General features: G+C 39.3%; 4 non-coding genes across 4 annotated transcripts; 2 read left to right on the top strand and 2 right to left on the bottom strand.

The window, feature by feature from the left end:
- Positions 1-305: 305 nt before the first annotated feature.
- trnaq-cug (transfer RNA glutamine (anticodon CUG)) lies at positions 306-377 on the bottom strand. The gene has a single exon. It is a non-coding gene; the product is annotated as a tRNA-Gln (tRNA).
- Positions 378-685: 308 nt separating this feature from the next.
- On the top strand, positions 686-768 carry trnal-cag (transfer RNA leucine (anticodon CAG)). Its single transcript has one exon. It is a non-coding gene; the product is annotated as a tRNA-Leu (tRNA).
- Positions 769-1,512: 744 nt separating this feature from the next.
- Positions 1,513-1,584, bottom strand: trnaq-cug (transfer RNA glutamine (anticodon CUG)). Its single transcript has one exon. It is a non-coding gene; the product is annotated as a tRNA-Gln (tRNA).
- A 308-nt stretch (positions 1,585-1,892) lies between these two features.
- On the top strand, positions 1,893-1,975 carry trnal-cag (transfer RNA leucine (anticodon CAG)). Its single transcript has one exon. It is a non-coding gene; the product is annotated as a tRNA-Leu (tRNA).
- Positions 1,976-18,363: the final 16,388 nt, after the last annotated feature.

The following is an 18,363-nucleotide window of genomic DNA, read 5'->3' on the forward strand; positions in this document are numbered from 1 at the left end:
TTTCATAACCCACATTCCACATGGGCATGTTACAGCTTGTGATAATCATGGCCAATCACATTCACTAGATTCATCCCCTTCAAACAAAGGACTCTTCACGTCATTACACATGGACAGTTTGGGAATCCTGTGGAGAGATCTTTTCAGGGGAAACATCTCGAGGTCTTTTCACCTTTTAGATGTCAACGATCTTATGATAGCATTATTCTCCACGTATAATAGTTACCTGCTTTATCGGTCATATGTTCATCCATTACCATCTGCTGTTAACTGCCCCTTTAGTGCCTGTTAAACTTCCCAAAACCAGGTCCCACCGAGATTTGAACTCGGATCGCTGGATTCAGAGTCCAGAGTGCTAACCATTACACCATGGAACCACGACTGTATCAGACTATAGTGGGAGACTTCGACACATGAACCACCAAGATTATGCATTGCAATTAGTATCAATCTTGTGGCGAGTTTGTGACATTATTGCTGAAAGTAATGGAACAAATGAAACGCAAAAATCCAGGAGTTACAGATAAAAGATTTAACAGGCATTCAGAGTGTTGGGATTAAAGCCTGTGGCAGTTCAGTAAATACGGATAAAATGCTTATAGACTTGCTCTGCAAGTGACAACCAGCAACAAAGTGAACATGGCTGACATGTTGTCGGAAAGTAGTGTCAGCAATGGCTAATATAGTCAGGATGGCCGAGCGGTCTAAGGCGCTGTGTCCAGGTCGCAGTCTCCTCTGGAGGTGTGGGTTCGAATCCCACTTCTGACATGAACATTTTAACAGGAGCAGCATCTGAACTGTAACATTGTAGAGATGATGTCCAAAACAGTTGAGCTCCCGAGTTTTCCTCATACACGGATCACCAGCTTACGCGTTTCCAGACGTAGTACTTAGGGATTTCATCTCCTAATCCGCCAGTGCGACAGAGTGAAGACAGGTGTTCCTTGCCCAGTTCGCTAAGGATGTGCCATGAGCACTTGGGGTGTCTGTGCCTAGCAGCGCGTAGAGCACTTGGAAATAGGGTGGGATTGTGCACGGTTCGGCTGTTTAGACATTTCAAGATGTAGTCATTTAGGGCTTTCATTTCTTAATCTGGCAGCGAAGTCAAGTGAACCCTGTCCAGTTTGCTGAAGATGTGCAATGAGCACTTTTGTGCGTAGCAGCACCTGGCACACCTGGAAATGGGCTGGGATCAGATAGAAAACTTTTTCATAACCCACATTCCACATGGGCATGTTACAGCTTGTGATAATCATGGCCAATCACATTCACTAGATTCATCCCCTTCAAACAAAGGACTCTTCACGTCATTACACATGGACAGTTTGGGAATCCTGTGGAGAGATCTTTTCAGGGGAAACATCTCGAGGTCTTTTCACCTTTTAGATGTCAACGATCTTATGATAGCATTATTCTCCACGTATAATAGTTACCTGCTTTATCGGTCATATGTTCATCCATTACCATCTGCTGTTAACTGCCCCTTTAGTGCCTGTTAAACTTCCCAAAACCAGGTCCCACCGAGATTTGAACTCGGATCGCTGGATTCAGAGTCCAGAGTGCTAACCATTACACCATGGAACCACGACTGTATCAGACTATAGTGGGAGACTTCGACACATGAACCACCAAGATTATGCATTGCAATTAGTATCAATCTTGTGGCGAGTTTGTGACATTATTGCTGAAAGTAATGGAACAAATGAAACGCAAAAATCCAGGAGTTACAGATAAAAGATTTAACAGGCATTCAGAGTGTTGGGATTAAAGCCTGTGGCAGTTCAGTAAATACGGATAAAATGCTTATAGACTTGCTCTGCAAGTGACAACCAGCAACAAAGTGAACATGGCTGACATGTTGTCGGAAAGTAGTGTCAGCAATGGCTAATATAGTCAGGATGGCCGAGCGGTCTAAGGCGCTGTGTCCAGGTCGCAGTCTCCTCTGGAGGTGTGGGTTCGAATCTCACTTCTGACATGAACATTTTCACTGGAGCAGCATCTTTCTTTCATTCATTCAGAATACCTCAGAGTGACCCAGGGGCAGGAATAAAACCTTGCTGGGGAAATGATATATTACTTACAGGCACAGAGGCACACACTGCAGTGGGATTCTGGACAGGGACTGAAGCTTGAACTGTCTCAGTGGCTGGAGCCTGTAAGAGAATAACATTTGTTAAAATGAAATCACAATTTACAACACAATCAAACCTTAAATTATTATTTCATACAGCCAATATTTTTGAAATAACAATTTGAAGGGGTACCTCTCTGGGTGCTGGGCAGTGTATACCGGTTCTTTAAAGCGCTGTCTTTTTTTTGACCGAGGAAGGGGTGAGAAGGGGTGGCTCAACAGCCTGTCCCCATAAAGTCTCCCAAAAGCGATTTTAATATCATAATTCATAACTTTTCAAGGCGATTCTGATGGGATAAAAAATTTTGTATGGAAAAACTTGTTGGGGAACATTATGGATTATGCAGTCTATGCATACGGCGTGTCCACAACTCGCCTAATCGAGCTATGAACTCAAAAATGATTTCGAGTTCTGTCGGCATTGGGCATTTGTAGCACACACAGCAAATTTCAAGTCCCTCGGACCATTTTACATAGGTTCAGCGTATTTCTGGGCAGTCCGAACTGGAGCTGACACACTTGGGGAACCTTCATAATTCATATGAAGCGGCGAGCGCACGTACATGAAATGGGCGTCCACGCGTGCGGTGTGATGCCCCGAGTCTAAGGAGACTGTCCTTGTGCATGTCGGACGCTCCTGTGAATTTTTATGAATTTATTTCAATTTTTGGGATTGTCGCGAGCTCGCGAACACCACCCGTGCTGAAAATTGAACCAGGAATGGAAGGCTGAAAAACCACTGCAATGTGGAGTTATTCACATTAGACACCGCCTGGGGGTCCCCCCTAAAACCCTTGGAGGATTTGGCCCCTGGTACCCCGTTTTGTATTTCATGGTCATGGTACCCCGTTTTGTATCTCGTGGTCATGGTACCCCATTCGATTTTTCGTGGTCATGGTACTCCCTGCAACACTTAGTGCAGGAAGAATAACTGTTATTAACTGGAGTAATACCTCATTGTAAAGCTTAGATTCTCCTCTTTCCAACAATTGTTGGCTTTCCATCCTATCACAATCCTACTGTTATTAAACAGACATTTAATGAGTTCCATTTTAGGCAGCTTTCAGAGCTGGGTCAGAGGTCAAATCTGGTCTCTATATTTAAGCTGATATTTACAGGATAGCATTATCTGATTTACTGGAGTAATACATCACTGTAAAGCTTAGATTCTCCTCTTTCCAACAAGTGTTGGCTTTCCATCCTATCACAAACCTCCTGTTATTAACCAGACATTTAATGTGGTCAATTTTAGGCAGCATTCAGAGCTGGGCAGGATGGCATATCTGGTTTCTATATTTAAGCTATTTAATGATAGCATTATCTGATTTACTGGAGTAATACCTCACTGTAAAGCTTATATTCTCCTCTTTCCAACAAGTGTTGGCTTTCCATCCTATCACAAACCTCCTGTTATTAACCAGACATTTAATGTGGTCAATTTTAGGCAGCATTCAGAGCTGGGTCAGAGGTCAAATCTGGTCTCTATATTTAAGCTGATATTTACAGGATACCATTATCTGATTTACTGGAGTAATACCTCACTGTAAAGCTTAAATACTCCTCTTTCCAAAAATGTTTGCCTTTCCATCCTATCACACAGCTCCTGTTATTAACCAGACATTTGATGTACTCATGAACTTCCCTCTTTTGACTCCCTTATTTGGAGTGAATCAACATATATGCTCAAAAATCTCAGCTTAAGTGAATCACCCACGAATTTGACCTTTGATAAATTAAGTTTTTATTTTCAAGCTCGGGGCTCGCCTCAAACTATAAGTGTAATCAAAATAAAAAAGGAAACAGTTTAACTTACTTCTTCTTCTTACTCTTCTTCACTCTGACTGAAACATAAAAACAGATATTCTAGAATGACTTTTAAAACCGTATTTCATGGACTTTCTCTAATGAAACATTGTGTACTGAACAATCTGTATTACTAAAACTGAAAAAGATACTGTGGAAAATAAAATATGCAAAGATCCTCTCCCAAAGTTAATTTAGTCCACCAGAAGAAATAACCTGTTTTAAATTGAATTGACAGCCTCCCTTATCTGGGGAGAATCAACATGTGTGCTGTAAGTTCTCAGCTTAAGTGAATCACCTTTGAATTCTAACTCTGACAAATGAAGTTTTTATTTTCAAACTATAAGTGTAATCAAAATATCCTTCCATCTAAATTCTCAGTTTAAGTGAATCACCTTTGAATTCTAACTTCTGAACCTCTGATCCAACTCTGAAAACTGCCTAAAATTGACCACATTAAATGTCTGGTTAATAACAAGAGGTTTCTTGAAAAGCTTCTAACGAGGAATTAGAGCCGATCCTGACGCTTAACAGCGCTATTGAACAGTATTGCATTCTCAGGTGTAACTGATAACTTTATGACATGTAAACATGAAATCCATCATATCCTTCATGAATGCTACTCAAATAGACAGGAAAACTTGTCCAGCGTACTCACCCCTTATATGACCTTCTTACCACCTTGCCAGAGAAAAAATGATCTGGAAGCTGATAGGCTTACTTACAGCCTTAGTATTAACTGCACCTGCATAAACTCCAGGACAGATTTACAAACAATGCCAGAGTTGCTTTTTGTTTACCCTGCAGCTGCATCTTTGAACTCTGCAAGATGCCCTGTGATTTTTTTTTATTGCTGCCTGAGTCAAACCATTATCTGCTATCCTAAAGATCACACCTATGTCAAAATTGTGTCATTCATTCGCTCCATTGTAGAGCAGTATGCCATCATAGACCCATATTGGAAACTTAGAATATTAGATGAAATTTCTCCCTTGGCAAAAAATGGAGAAATGACTGAATCTGGCAGAAAACATTAAAAACTACAATTTTTAAGTGTTGAGTTTAGAATGAAAGCAATTTTAACTAAATTGTATGATTTAATACTGTAAATAACAAGGAATTAAAAAAGGTAATTTTCATGGGTTTCAATTGACCAGAAGTGGCCATGATGAAGACAAGTTGTATTGCATTCTGTTGAACAGTATTGCATGCTCAGGTGTAACTGATAACTTTATGACATGTAAACTTGAAATACATCTTATTCTTCATGAATGCTCCTCAAATAGACAGGAAAACCTATCCTGAAGTGTTCTGTATAGACAGGACAATGAGTGACAAAAACTCAGTTCTCAGACACAGAGAAAGCTTCTGACGAGGACTTAGAGCAGATCCTGACGCTTGACAGCGCTTTTCAACAGTATCGCATTCTAAGGTGTAGCTGGTATCTTTATGACATGTAAACATGAAATCCATCATATTCTTCATGAATGCTACTCAAATAGACAGGAAAACTTATCCTGAAGTGTTCTGTGTAGAAATCCCACTAAATGTGAATGCTCAGATTTTGGATACACACAGACAGCTTTAACGAGGGAAAGAGCCGATTTAGACGCTGGAAACGTGGAAACAGCACTTTTCAACAGTATTGCATTCTCAGGTGTAACTGATAACTTTATGACATGTAAACATGAAATCCATCATATTCTTCATGAATGCTACTCAAATAGACAGGAAAACCTATCCTGAAGTGTTCTGTGTAGAAATCCCACTAAATGTGAATGCTCAGATTTTGGATACACACAGACAGCTTTAACGAGGGAAAGAGCCGATTTATATGCTGGAAACGTGGAAACAGCACTTTTCAACAGTATTGCATTCTCAGGTGTAACTGATAACTTTATGACATGTAAACATGAAATCCATCATATTCTTCATGAATGCTACTCAAATAGACAGGAAAACCTATCCTGAAGTGTTCTGTATAGACAGGACAATGAGTGACAAAAACTCAGTTCTCAGACACAGAGAAAGCTTCTGACGAGGACTTAGAGCAGATCCTGACGCTTGACAGCGCTTTTCAACAGTATCGCATTCTAAGGTGTAGCTGGTATCTTTATGACATGTAAAGATGAAATCCATCATATTCTTCATGAATGCTACAAAATAGACAGGAAAACTTATCCTGAAGTGTTCTGTGTAGAAATCCCACTAAATGTGAATGCTCAGATTTTGGATACACACAGACAGCTTTAACGAGGGAAAGAGCCGATTTAGACGCTGGAAACGTGGAAACAGCACTTTTCAACAGTATTGCATTCTCAGGTGTAACTGATAACTTTATGACATGTAAACATGAAATCCATCATATTCTTCATGAATGCTACTCAAATAGACAGGAAAACCTATCCTGAAGTCTTCTGTATAGACAGGACAATAAGTGACAAAAACTCAGTTCTCAGACACAGAGAAAGCTTCTAACGAGGACTTAGAGCAGATCCTGACGCTTGACAGCGCTTTTCAACAGTATCGCATTCTAAGGTGTAGCTGGTATCTTTATGACATGTAAACATGAAATCCATCATATTCTTCATGAATGCTACAAAATAGACAGGAAAACTTATCCTGAAGTGTTCTGTGTAGAAATCCCACTAAATGTGAATGCTCAGATTTTGGATACACACAGACAGCTTTAACGAGGGAAAGAGCCGATTTAGACGCTGGAAACGTGGAAACAGCACTTTTCAACAGTATTGCATTCTCAGGTGTAACTGATAACTTTATGACATGTAAACATGAAATCCATCATATTCTTCATGAATGCTACTCAAATAGACAGGAAAACCTATCCTGAAGTGTTCTGTATAGACAGGACAATGAGTGACAAAAACTCAGTTCTCAGACACAGAGAAAGCTTCTGACGAGGACTTAGAGCAGATCCTGACGCTTGACAGCGCTTTTCAACAGTATCGCATTCTAAGGTGTAGCTGGTATCTTTATGACATGTAAACATGAAATCCATCATATTCTTCATGAATGCTACTCAAATAAAATGGAAAACTTATCCTGAAGTGTTCTGTGTAGAAATCCCACTAAATGTGAATGCTCAGATTTTGGATACACACAGACAGCTTTAACGAGGGAAAGAGCCGATTTAGGCGCTGGAAACGTGGAAACAGCACTTTTCAACAGTATTGCATTCTCAGGTGTAACTGATAACTTTATGACATGTAAACATGAAATCCATCATATTCTTCATGAATGCTACTCAAATAGACAGGAAAACCTATCCTGAAGTGTTCTGTATAGACAGGACAATGAGTGACAAAAACTCAGTTCTCAGACACAGAGAAAGCTTCTGACGAGGACTTAGAGCAGATCCTGACGCTTGACAGCGCTTTTCAACAGTATCGCATTCTAGCTGGTATCTTTATGACATGTAAACATGAAATCCATCATATTCTTCATGAATGCTACTCAAATAGACAGGAAAACTTATCCTGAAGTGTTCTGTGTAGAAATCCCACTAAATGTGAATGCTCAGATTTTGGATACACACAGACAGCTTTAACGAGGGAAAGAGCCGATTTAGACGCTGGAAACGTGGAAACAGCACTTTTCAACAGTATTGCATTCTCAGGTGTAACTGATAACTTTATGACATGTAAACATGAAATCCATCATATTCTTCATGAATGCTACTCAAATAGACAGCAAAACCTATCCTGAAGTGTTCTGTATAGACAGGACAATGAGTGACAAAAACTCAGTTCTCAGACACAGAGAAAGCTTCTGACGAGGACTTAGAGCAGATCCTGACGCTTGACAGCGCTTTTCAACAGTATCGCATTCTAAGGTGTAGCTGGTATCTTTATGACATGTAAACATGAAATCCATCATATTCTTCATGAATGCTACTCAAATAGACAGGAAAACTTATCCTGAAGTGTTCTGTGTAGAAATCCCACTAAATGTGAATGCTCAGATTTTGGATACACACAGACAGCTTTAACGAGGGAAAGAGCCGATTTAGACGCTGGAAACGTGGAAACAGCACTTTTCAACAGTATTGCATTCTCAGGTGTAACTAATAACTTTACGACATGTAAACATGAAATCCATCATATTCTTCATGAATGCTACTCAAATAGACAGGAAAACCTATCATGAAGTGTTCTGTATAGACAGGACAATGAGTGACAAAAACTCAGTTCTCAGACACAGAGAAAGCTTCTGACGAGGACTTAGAGCAGATCCTGACGCTTGACAGCGCTTTTCAACAGTATCGCATTCTAAGGTGTAGCTGGTATCTTTATGACATGTAAACATGAAATCCATCATATTCTTCATGAATGCTACAAAATAGACAGGAAAACTTATCCTGAAGTGTTCTGTGTAGAAATCCCACTAAATGTGAATGCTCAGATTTTGGATACACACAGACAGCTTTAACGAGGGAAAGAGCCGATTTAGACGCTGGAAACGTGGAAACAGCACTTTTCAACAGTATTGCATTCTCAGGTGTAACTGATAACTTTATGACATGTAAACATGAAATCCATCATATTCTTCATGAATGCTACTCAAATAGACAGCAAAACCTATCCTGAAGTGTTCTGTATAGACAGGACAATGAGTGACAAAAACTCAGTTCTCAGACACAGAGAAAGCTTCTGACGAGGACTTAGAGCAGATCCTGACGCTTGACAGCGCTTTTCAACAGTATCGCATTCTAAGGTGTAGCTGGTATCGTTATGACATGTAAACATGAAATCCATCATATTCTTCATGAATGCTACTCGCTGGTATCTTTATGACATGTAAACATGAAATCCATCATATTCTTCATGAATGCTACAAAATAGACAGGAAAACTTATCCTGACGTGTTCTGTGTAGAAATCCCACTAAATGTGAATGCTCAGATTTTGGATACACACAGACAGCTTTAACGAGGGAAAGAGCCGATTTAGACGCTGGAAACGTGGAAACAGCACTTTTCAACAGTATTGCATTCTCAGGTGTAACTGATAACTTTATGACATGTAAACATGAAATCCATCATATTCTTCATGAATGCTACTCAAATAGACAGGAAAACCTATCCTGAAGTGTTCTGTGTAGAGATCCCACTAAATGTGAATGCTCAGATTTTGGATACACACAGACAGCTTTAACGAGGGAAAGAGCCAATTTAGACGCTGGAAACGTGGAAACAGCACTTTTCAACAGTATTGCATTCTCAGGTGTAACTGATAACTTTATGACATGTAAACATGAAATCCATCATATTCTTCATGAATGCTACTCAAATAGACAGGAAAACCTATCCTGAAGTGTTCTGTATAGACAGGACAATGAGTGACAAAAACTCAGTTCTCAGACACAGAGAAAGCTTCTGACGAGGACTTAGAGCAGATCCTGACGCTTGACAGCGCTTTTCAACAGTATCGCATTCTAAGGTGTAGCTGGTATCTTTATGACATGTAAACATGAAATCCATCATATTCTTCATGAATGCTACAAAATAGACAGGAAAACTTATCCTGAAGTGTTCTGTGTAGAAATCCCACTAAATGTGAATGCTCAGATTTTGGATACACACAGACAGCTTTAACGAGGGAAAGAGCCGATTTAGACGCTGGAAACGTGGAAACAGCACTTTTCAACAGTATTGCATTCTCAGGTGTAACTGATAACTTTATGACATGTAAACATGAAATCCATCATATTCTTCATGAATGCTACTCAAATAGACAGCAAAACCTATCCTGAAGTGTTCTGTATAGACAGGACAATGAGTGACAAAAACTCAGTTCTCAGACACAGAGAAAGCTTCTGACGAGGACTTAGAGCAGATCCTGACGCTTGACAGCGCTTTTCAACAGTATCGCATTCTAAGGTGTAGCTGGTATCTTTATGACATGTAAACATGAAATCCATCATATTCTTCATGAATGCTACTCAAATAGACAGGAAAACTAATCCTGAAGTGTTCTGTGTAGAAATCCCACTAAATGTGAATGCTCAGATTTTGGATACACACAGACAGCTTTAACGAGGGAAAGAGCCGATTTAGACGCTGGAAACGTGGAAACAGCACTTTTCAACAGTATTGCATTCTCAGGTGTAACTAATAACTTTACGACATGTAAACATGAAATCCATCATATTCTTCATGAATGCTACTCAAATAGACAGGAAAACCTATCATGAAGTGTTCTGTATAGACAGGACAATGAGTGACAAAAACTCAGTTCTCAGACACAGAGAAAGCTTCTGACGAGGACTTAGAGCAGATCCTGACGCTTGACAGCGCTTTTCAACAGTATCGCATTCTAAGGTGTAGCTGGTATCTTTATGACATGTAAACATGAAATCCATCATATTCTTCATGAATGCTACAAAATAGACAGGAAAACTTATCCTGAAGTGTTCTGTGTAGAAATCCCACTAAATGTGAATGCTCAGATTTTGGATACACACAGACAGCTTTAACGAGGGAAAGAGCCGATTTAGACGCTGGAAACGTGGAAACAGCACTTTTCAACAGTATTGCATTCTCAGGTGTAACTGATAACTTTATGACATGTAAACATGAAATCCATCATATTCTTCATGAATGCTACTCAAATAGACAGCAAAACCTATCCTGAAGTGTTCTGTATAGACAGGACAATGAGTGACAAAAACTCAGTTCTCAGACACAGAGAAAGCTTCTGACGAGGACTTAGAGCAGATCCTGACGCTTGACAGCGCTTTTCAACAGTATCGCATTCTAAGGTGTAGCTGGTATCGTTATGACATGTAAACATGAAATCCATCATATTCTTCATGAATGCTACTCAAATAGACAGGAAAACTTATCCTGAAGTGTTCTGTGTAGAAATCCCACTAAATGTGAATGCTCAGATTTTGGATACACACAGACAGCTTTAACGAGGGAAAGAGCCGATTTAGACGCTGGAAACGTGGAAACAGCACTTTTCAACAGTATTGCATTCTCAGGTGTAACTGATAACTTTATGACATGTAAACATGAAATCCATCATATTCTTCATGAATGCTACTCAAATAGACAGGAAAACCTATCCTGAAGTGTTCTGTATAGACAGGACAATGAGTGACAAAAACTCAGTTCTCAGACACAGAGAAAGCTTCTGACGAGGACTTAGAGCAGATCCTGACGCTTGACAGCGCTTTTCAACAGTATCGCATTCTAGCTGGTATCTTTATGACATGTAAACATGAAATCCATCATATTCTTCATGAATGCTACAAAATAGACAGGAAAACTTATCCTGAAGTGTTCTGTGTAGAAATCCCACTGAATGTGAATGCTCAGATTTTGGATACACACAGACAGCTTTAACGAGGGAAAGAGCCGATTTAGACGCTGGAAACGTGGAAACAGCACTTTTCAACACTATTGCATTCTCAGGTGTAACTGATAACTTTATGACATGTAAACATGAAATCCATCATATTCTTCATGAATGCTACTCAAATAGACAGGAAAACCTATCCTGAAGTGTTCTGTGTAGAAATCCCACTAAATGTGAATGCTCAGATTTTGGATACACACAGACAGCTTTAACGAGGGAAAGAGCCGATTTATACGCTGGAAACGTGGAAACAGCACTTTTCAACAGTATTGCATTCTCAGGTGTAACTGATAACTTTATGACATGTAAACATGAAATCCATCATATTCTTCATGAATGCTACTCAAATAGACAGGAAAACCTATCCTGAAGTGTTCTGTATAGACAGGACAATGAGTGACAAAAACTCAGTTCTCAGACACAGAGAAAGCTTCTGACGAGGACTTAGAGCAGATCCTGACGCTTGACAGCGCTTTTCAACAGTATCGCATTCTAAGGTGTAGCTGGTATCTTTATGACATGTAAAGATGAAATCCATCATATTCTTCATGAATGCTACAAAATAGACAGGAAAACTTATCCTGAAGTGTTCTGTGTAGAAATCCCACTAAATGTGAATGCTCAGATTTTGGATACACACAGACAGCTTTAACGAGGGAAAGAGCCGATTTAGACGCTGGAAACGTGGAAACAGCACTTTTCAACAGTATTGCATTCTCAGGTGTAACTGATAACTTTATGACATGTAAACATGAAATCCATCATATTCTTCATGAATGCTACTCAAATAGACAGGAAAACCTATCCTGAAGTGTTCTGTATAGACAGGACAATGAGTGACAAAAACTCAGTTCTCAGACACAGAGAAAGCTTCTAACGAGGACTTAGAGCAGATCCTGACGCTTGACAGCGCTTTTCAACAGTATCGCATTCTAAGGTGTAGCTGGTATCTTTATGACATGTAAACATGAAATCCATCATATTCTTCATGAATGCTACAAAATAGACAGGAAAACTTATCCTGAAGTGTTCTGTGTAGAAATCCCACTAAATGTGAATGCTCAGATTTTGGATACACACAGACAGCTTTAACGAGGGAAAGAGCCGATTTAGACGCTGGAAACGTGGAAACAGCACTTTTCAACAGTATTGCATTCTCAGGTGTAACTGATAACTTTATGACATGTAAACATGAAATCCATCATATTCTTCATGAATGCTACTCAAATAGACAGGAAAACCTATCCTGAAGTGTTCTGTATAGACAGGACAATGAGTGACAAAAACTCAGTTCTCAGACACAGAGAAAGCTTATGACGAGGACTTAGAGCAGATCCTGACGCTTGACAGCGCTTTTCAACAGTATCGCATTCTAAGGTGTAGCTGGTATCTTTATGACATGTAAAGATGAAATCCATCATATTCTTCATGAATGCTACAAAATAGACAGGAAAACTTATCCTGAAGTGTTTTGTGTAGAAATCCCACTAAATGTGAATGCTCAGATTTTGGATACACACAGACAGCTTTAACGAGGGAAAGAGCCGATTTAGACGCTGGAAACGTGGAAACAGCACTTTTCAACAGTATTGCATTCTCAGGTGTAACTGATAACTTTATGACATGTAAACATGAAATCCATCATATTCTTCATGAATGCTACTCAAATAGACAGGAAAACCTATCCTGAAGTGTTCTGTATAGACAGGACAATGAGTGACAAAAACTCAGTTCTCAGACACAGAGAAAGCTTCTAACGAGGACTTAGAGCAGATCCTGACGCTTGACAGCGCTTTTCAACAGTATCGCATTCTAAGGTGTAGCTGGTATCTTTATGACATGTAAACATGAAATCCATCATATTCTTCATGAATGCTACAAAATAGACAGGAAAACTTATCCTGAAGTGTTCTGTGTAGAAATCCCACTAAATGTGAATGCTCAGATTTTGGATACACACAGACAGCTTTAACGAGGGAAAGAGCCGATTTAGACGCTGGAAACGTGGAAACAGCACTTTTCAACAGTATTGCATTCTCAGGTGTAACTGATAACTTTATGACATGTAAACATGAAATCCATCATATTCTTCATGAATGCTACTCAAATAGACAGGAAAACCTATCCTGAAGTGTTCTGTATAGACAGGACAATGAGTGACAAAAACTCAGTTCTCAGACACAGAGAAAGCTTCTGACGAGGACTTAGAGCAGATCCTGACGCTTGACAGCGCTTTTCAACAGTATCGCATTCTAAGGTGTAGCTGGTATCTTTATGACATGTAAACATGAAATCCATCATATTCTTCATGAATGCTACTCAAATAAAATGGAAAACTTATCCTGAAGTGTTCTGTGTAGAAATCCCACTAAATGTGAATGCTCAGATTTTGGATACACACAGACAGCTTTAACGAGGGAAAGAGCCGATTTAGGCGCTGGAAACGTGGAAACAGCACTTTTCAACAGTATTGCATTCTCAGGTGTAACTGATAACTTTATGACATGTAAACATGAAATCCATCACATTCTTCATGAATGCTACTCAAATAGACAGGAAAACCTATCCTGAAGTGTTCTGTATAGACAGGACAATGAGTGACAAAAACTCAGTTCTCAGACACAGAGAAAGCTTGTGACGAGGACTTAGAGCAGATCCTGACGCTTGACAGCGCTTTTCAACAGTATCGCATTCTAAGGTGTAGCTGGTATCTTTATGACATGTAAACATGAAATCCATCATATTCTTCATGAATGCTACTCAAATAGAATGGAAAACTTATCCTGAAGTGTTCTGTGTAGAAATCCCACTAAATGTGAATGCTCAGATTTTGGATACACACAGACAGCTTTAACGAGGGAAAGAGCCGATTTAGAAGCTGGAAACGTGGAAACAGCACTTTTCAACAGTATTGCATTCTCAGGTGTAACTGATAACTTTATGACATGTAAACATGAAATCCATCATATTCTTCATGAATGCTACTCAAATAGACAGGAAAACCTATCCTGAAGTGTTCTGTATAGACAGGACAATGAGTGACAAAAACTCAGTTCTCAGACACAGAGAAAGCTTCTGACGAGGACTTAGAGCAGATCCTGACGCTTGACAGCGCTTTTCAACAGTATCGCATTCTAAGGTGTAGCTGGTATCTTTATGACATGTAAACATGAAAGCCATCATATTCTTCATGAATGCTACTCAAATAGAATGGAAAACTTATCCTGAAGTGTTCTGTGTAGAAATCCCACTAAATGTGAATGCTCAGATTTTGGATACACACAGACAGCTTTAACGAGGGAAAGAGCCGATTTAGACGCTGGAAACGTGGAAACAGCACTTTTCAACAGTATTGCATTCTCAGGTGTAACTGATAACTTTATGACATGTAAACATGAAATCCATCATATTCTTCATGAATGCTACTCAAATAGACAGGAAAACCTATCCTGAAGTGTTCCGTATAGACAGGACAATGAGTGACAAAAACTCAGTTCTCAGACACAGAGAAAGCTTCTGACGAGGACTTAGAGCAGATCCTGACGCTTGACAGCGCTTTTCAACAGTATCGCATTCTAAGGTGTAGCTGGTATCTTTATGACATGTAAACATGAAATCCATCATATTCTTCATGAATGCTACTCAAATAGACAGGAAAACTTATCCTGAAGGGTTCTGTGTAGAAATCCCGACAAATGTGAATGCTGAGATTTTGGAAACACACAGACAGCTTTAACGAGGAAAAGAGCCGATTTAGGCGCTGGAAACGTCAAAAAAGCGCTATTGAACAGTACTGCATTCTCAGGTGTAACGGATAACTTTATGACATGTTAACATGAAATCCATCATATTCTTCATGAATGAAGATTTGATCTCTGACCCAGCACTGAAAGCTTCCTAAAATTGACCACATTAAATGTCTGGTTAATAACAGGAGGTGTGTGATAGGATGGAAAACCAACACTTGTTTGAAAGAAGAGGATCTAAGCTTTACAATGAGGTATTACTCCAGTAAATCAGATAATGCTAGCCAGAAATACCAGCTTAAATATAGAGACCAGATTTGACCTATTACCCAGCTCTGAAAGCTGCCTAAAATTGACCACATTAAATGTCTGGTTAATAACAGGAGGTGTGAAACAGGTTGGAAAGGCAACACTTGTTGGAAAGAATAGGATGTAAGCTTTACAATGAGGTATTACTCCAGTAAATCAGATAATGCTATCATGAAATAGCTTAAATATAGAGACCAGATTTGACCTCTGACACAGCTCTGAAGGCTGCCTAAAATTGACCACATTAAATGTCTGGTTAATAACAGGAGGTGTGAAACAGGTTGGAAAGGCAACACTTGTTGGAAAGAATAGGATGTAAGCTTTACAATGAGGTATTACTCCAGTAAATCAGATAAAGTTATCCTGAAATAGCAGCTTAAATATAGAACCAGATTTGACCTCTGACCCAGCTCTGAAAGCTGCCTAAAATTGACCACATTAAATGTCTGGTTAATAACAGGAGGTGTGTGACAGGATGGAAAGACAACACTTGCTGGAAAGAAAAGAATCTAAGCTTTACAATGAGGTATTACTCCAGTAAATCAGATAATGCTATCATGGAACAGCTTAAATATAGAGAACAAATTTGACCTCTGACCCATCACTGAAAGATGCTTAAAATTGACCACATTAAATGTCTGGTTAATAACAGGAGGTGTGAAACAGGATGGAAAGCCAACACTTGTTGGAAAACGGAGAATCTAAGCTTTAAACTAGTGAACAACATGTTTCATTTGAAGCAGGTTCAGTAGAAGTACAGGAGGATATGTAAAAACATAAATACAGGTTTCCTGATGGCCTTTTCAAAACAGCTGAATGTAACCAGAATTCAACAACGTGCTGCTAGTCACCAGAGGGTTTACCATTACGAGTGTTGATCTCTTTGTATTGTTCTGAATATGAGCTTTACAACGAGGTATTACTCCAGTAAATCAGACAATGCTAGCCAGAAATACCAGCTTAAATATAGAGACCAGACTTGACATCTGACCCAGCATCGAAAGCTGCCTAAAATTGACCACATTAAATGTCTGGTTAATAACAGGAGGTTTCTGATAGGATGAAAGGCAACACTTGTTGGAAAGAAGAGAATCTAAGTTTTACAATGAGGTATTACTCCAGTAAATCAGAAAACTATCATGCAATAACTTAAATATAGAGACAAGATTTGACCTCTGACCCAGCTCTGAAAGCTGCCTAAAATTGACCACATTAAATGTCTGGTTAGTAACAGGAGATGTGTGATAGGATGGAAAGCCAACACTTGTTGGATAGAAGAGAATCTAAGCTTTACAATGAAGTATTACTCCAGTAAATCAGATAAATCTATCCTGAAATAGCAGCTTAAATATAGAGACCAGATTTGACCTCTGACCCAGCACTGAAAGCTGCCTAAAATTGACCACATTAAATTTCTGGTTTATAACAATGAGGTATTACTCCAGTAAATCAGATAATGCTATCCTGAAATACATTACATGTCTAGTTAATAATAAGAGGTGTGTGATAGGATGGCAAGACAACACTTGTTGGAAAGAATAGAATCTAAACTTTACAATGAGGTATTACTTGAGTAAATCAGATAATGCTATCCTGAAATAGCGGCTTATATATAGGGAACCAGATTTGACCTCTCACCCAGCACTGGAAGCTGCCTAAAATTGACCACATTAAATGTCTGGTTAATAACAGGAGCTTTGTTATAGGATGGAAAGCCAACACATGTTGGAAAGAATAGAATCTAAACTTTACAATGAGGTATTACTTGACTACATCAGATAAAGCTTAAATATAGAGACCAGATTTGACCTCTGACCCAACACTGAAAGCTGCCTAAAATTGACCACATTAAATGTCTGGTTAATAACAAGAGGTTTGTGATGAGATGGAAAACCAACATTTGTTTAAAAGAAGAGAATCTAAACTTTACAATGAAGAATTACTCCAGTAAATCAGATAATTCTATCTTGAAATAGCAGCTTAAATATAGACACCAGATTTGACCTCTGACCCAGCACTGAAAGCTGCCTAAAATTGACCACATTAAATGTCTGGTTAATAACAAGAGGTTTGTCATAGGATTGAAAGCCAACACCTTTTGGAAAGAAGAGAATCTAAGCTTCACAATGAGGTATTACTCCAGTAAATCAGATAATTCTATCCTGAAATAGCTTAAATATAGAGACCAGATTTGACCTCTGACCCAGCACGGAAAACTGCCTAAAATTGACCACAATAAATGTCTGGTTAATAACAACAGGTTTGTGATAGGATGGAAAGCCGACGATTGTTGGAAAGAGGAGAATCTAAGCTTTACAATAAGGTATGAGACAGATAAAGTTTGAGCACTTCCACTTCATTGTTTTCTGTACAAAGATTTCTTACATTTACAAAGTGCACCAATACTGTACAAATAAAAAGAGCAAAGTCTAACAATGTCCTTGTAGACTTGAATACAGGCCTTGAAAATGCAGGCCAGGTGGATGGCTGCAGAAAGTCTAAGAGAGCCAAGCGAGGCCTAGGCCCTCTCCCCGAAAAGACTTTTTGCCCGCACCTTAATTAAACAGGAGTTCCTCATTGACCTCAATGTTCCTGGTTGCGAGGAAAAGAATAACTTCTTTTTCCTCCCCATCTGTGTCCACAGCATAGAACCTGGGCCTTAGGTTGGCTTCTGCTTTTGCGTGGTTGATAAACCTGCCAACAGTCTGCTTTTCGGGGTGGCACTCACAAAAAGATGAATGTGCATCAATGCACATGGGCTGCCCTTTTTGATTTGTATAAAATAACATATGTCCAGTCTCCTCCTCACTGGTGTTCTTGTGTATGTGATGGCCCTCTTTGGCTGTGATCACCCTCCCATGGTAATCACAGACCACCTCACCAGTCTGAAATCTGCGGGTGGCAACGACACCCTTGCCTTTCCCTTTGACATCGGTGACCAGTAGTCCTCTCCACCTCTGAGAGATGGTCATTTTCTGGATGTGTCTAGAATC

This window comes from Seriola aureovittata, chromosome 22 (assembly GCF_021018895.1).
Source record: "Seriola aureovittata isolate HTS-2021-v1 ecotype China chromosome 22, ASM2101889v1, whole genome shotgun sequence".
Taxonomy (NCBI): Eukaryota; Metazoa; Chordata; class Actinopteri; order Carangiformes; family Carangidae; genus Seriola; species Seriola aureovittata.